The sequence below is a fragment of the Poecilia reticulata genome, linkage group LG9, assembly GCF_000633615.1.
Source record: "Poecilia reticulata strain Guanapo linkage group LG9, Guppy_female_1.0+MT, whole genome shotgun sequence".
Classification (NCBI taxonomy): Eukaryota; Metazoa; Chordata; class Actinopteri; order Cyprinodontiformes; family Poeciliidae; genus Poecilia; species Poecilia reticulata.
This window is the reverse complement of record NC_024339.1, coordinates 10,941,947-10,944,962: the sequence shown is the minus strand read 5'-3', so window position 1 is coordinate 10,944,962 and position 3,016 is coordinate 10,941,947. Positions and strand designations below refer to the sequence as shown.

General features: G+C 40.4%; 1 protein-coding gene across 1 annotated transcript in view; it reads left to right on the top strand.

The window, feature by feature from the left end:
* Nucleotides 1-3,016, top strand: part of srrm4 (serine/arginine repetitive matrix 4) — a 60,033-nt gene that overhangs the window by 24,740 nt on the left and 32,277 nt on the right. The window lies entirely within an intron of this gene.

Genomic DNA, 3,016 nt, shown 5'->3' with positions numbered 1-3,016 from the left:
CCTGTCCAGGGTGACCCTGCCTCTCGCCCGGAACGTTAGCTGGAGAGGCTCCAGCACCCCTCCCGACCCCACTGAGGGACAAGGGTGTAAAGAGGATGGATGGATGGATGGATGGATGGATGGATGGATGGATGGATGGATGGATGGATGGATGGATGGATGGATGGATGGATAGCATCTGGTGCTGAATTGTCTGGTTGGCAGAAATCAGGATAGCTCACTGTGATACCAAAGCTAAGAAGAAGCTTAATGCAAATCAGGACAGCATTAAAAAAATGCTAATAAATTAACTAATCTGTGTGACCTGAAAAAGTGCTCTGCATCTGGACAGTTGTTTTGTTTTCATCATTTTATTACTTTTTTTTCACTTTATAAAAGTGAGATTCTGAAAGTAGAGAAGCCATCAAATGTTTAATTTATTTTCATGCAGGTGGTATTTTATTTATAAGTGTGTTAATTCAAATGATCTCACAGAGCATCTGACAACCCTCGTTAAAGTACCGTGTGCCTTCCTAGCATGGATGACGTTGTCATCAAAGTTGAACTGAAAAGTTAGTGAAATTATAATTTTCACTTTTAATGAATTTCAGGACAAAGTTTTGCTTTAAGTTTTGCTGCCGACCCCCAGATCTGTAAAGCTTCACAAAGCTAAACCTAAATAATCCATTTGCGCTCATTTGACTTTTTGTACTGTGAACAGATCTTGAGAAATGTAAAGATGTGTTGTGAATAATTTACATGAAAAACCAAAGCGATTCGCAGTTTCAACAGCAAAGAGACAATTTGGAAGTCGAAACAAATTTGAAGAGTTTCATCTTCCTCTCACAGTTTTTGTTAATTGCCAGAACTCATGTGAAAGTTTCCTCTCTTCCACTCCAGCAGCGACGTGCAGATTGTCCCATTCGGCTCTATGCTACCTGTCGGGGCCGGCTGCAAACCCGACACGTTTATTGACACAAATTAAGGTGGAGCCCTGGCAGCTCATTAAGCCAGAGGAGGGAGACTGAAACGGCGAAGCAATGGGTCCCAATCTGTTTGCCCGTCGAGGTCCTTGCATTCAGACAGGTGTGCAGAGAAACCATTTAGTTAACGCCAGAAATTATTCCCTCACAGCAACTACATGGAAATGTGATGGAGGATAATTGGAGGCTGGAGTTAGAAACGGCAGCTCAGGAGGTCCTTAATGCACAGAGATGTGGCTGCTGGTCTGTCAAAGCAGATTTTAAATTAGCTTCAGTGTCATGGAAAAAGTTATTTACAGTTTATTTTGCAGTTGCTGGAAAATATTGCTTGTTTAATTGGCTGATTAAGTCACATCCAGATGGCAGTTTTATATCCTGTCTGTACTCCCAATTAATTGGGAGAGGTGTGCTGCAAAAGTTGATACTATTTGTTTAGTTTCTAGGGGGGAAAAAAAACAAAACAAAAAAAACTCCTGTCCTAATTTCACATTTGCAATTAAGCAGCAGAAACATCTAATTCTGAACCCATCTGTCAGCTGCCTGTTTGACAAATGACACAGGAATTTATTCAGATTTGTTTTTTCGCAGCAGCAACATGGTGACCCATCCAGCTTTAGACTTCCTACCAGCCAAGGAGTTGAGACCAGAACATCCTCCCAATATAGTTTTAATGCTAATTAATCACCAGGTGCATTGGGATTTTATTCCTAGCTGCACTTATATTACTACCTGCAGAAGTCTTCTTCAGTGATCTCCTTCACGTGGAAAGAAGGTTTTAAATGTGTGGCTCATGAGCTGTTAATTACACCCAACTATCTCACTCCTACACACACTCACACCTAACTTCACACTCGGTTCAGAAACAGGGAAATTGATGTGCATGTAAGATTTATGATACAAAAACCAGCAGTAAAAGCTCCAGGCCACATGTGGGGAAACATAGATCATACGTTTGCCGTTCTTAGTTTATAAAGTTCAACCAAAGATCATAAAAGTGACTCTACTTAAAGTGAAGGCATTGAAATGAAGGCAATAAAGTGCTGGCAGAGATACTAACCAAGCACTTGGCAGGAATTTAGTTTCTATTTGTACATGTTTTTGTTTGTTGGATGATGTTAAAATTCTTGTCGTATGCCCAGCTGCTGCTGACTGACTTCTCTGTTTGGTGTGAAAGATAAGCAACAACCTACAGGAAATGCTGTCATCTTGTTTGGAAAAGCAAGCAGCACCATCTAATCATCTCCCGCCACAGCTATATTTATGTATTTCACACATTAAAATCAAACAAGACGCTTTGCCCTTATAATGCATTCTTCCCAGCAGCAATATATCATATGAAGATGTTTTTATATTTGCTAACATACATCATTATTCCTGCCTGCTTGCTCTCCCGCTGCTGTGTGCCTGTAGTGGCTCCTGTAATGAGCCACAGTGCAAACAGCACTTGTAAATCTGAGCACTCACACTGTGGATGTGATTTAATTTTTAGCTCTACAGAGACAAGGCAAACACAGACAGCTGCCAGTGAAATCCAGCAGGTTTGCCCAAGTCAAGTGAAGCTCTTTGGCTGTAATTCACTGGCTAAAAGCACAGGATTTATTTTCTTAAGAGGGTTCATCTGCTGCTTCACGTGTGCAGCTCTCCCAAATATAACTAGCACTCTAGGAGTAGTGCGCTCTTATTTAAATCAATTAACCTGCTCACTAACCACAACAATTAGAAAATCCCACTCAGTCTGGTGTGATTTAATACTTAATTTCAAGTACTGACTTAAAAAACAAATTCAATGCTGCATCGTTCCAACACCTGAAATCAGATCAAGAAATTAAATTTGATAACAATAGACATGTTTACATGGACATGGTTGGAATGAAAATGCGTCATTTAAATGCCTCAGTCTGAATATTCTGATCGGATTCAGTTCGACCAGAATGAAACTGTAATCTGAATGACAGCAGTGGTTTATGTCGATTGTGGCAAACTGGCTTGACTGTGCATGTCTCCAACATGTCCAACTAGTTTATGTGATCTGTGATCAACTGCTTTCTATATAT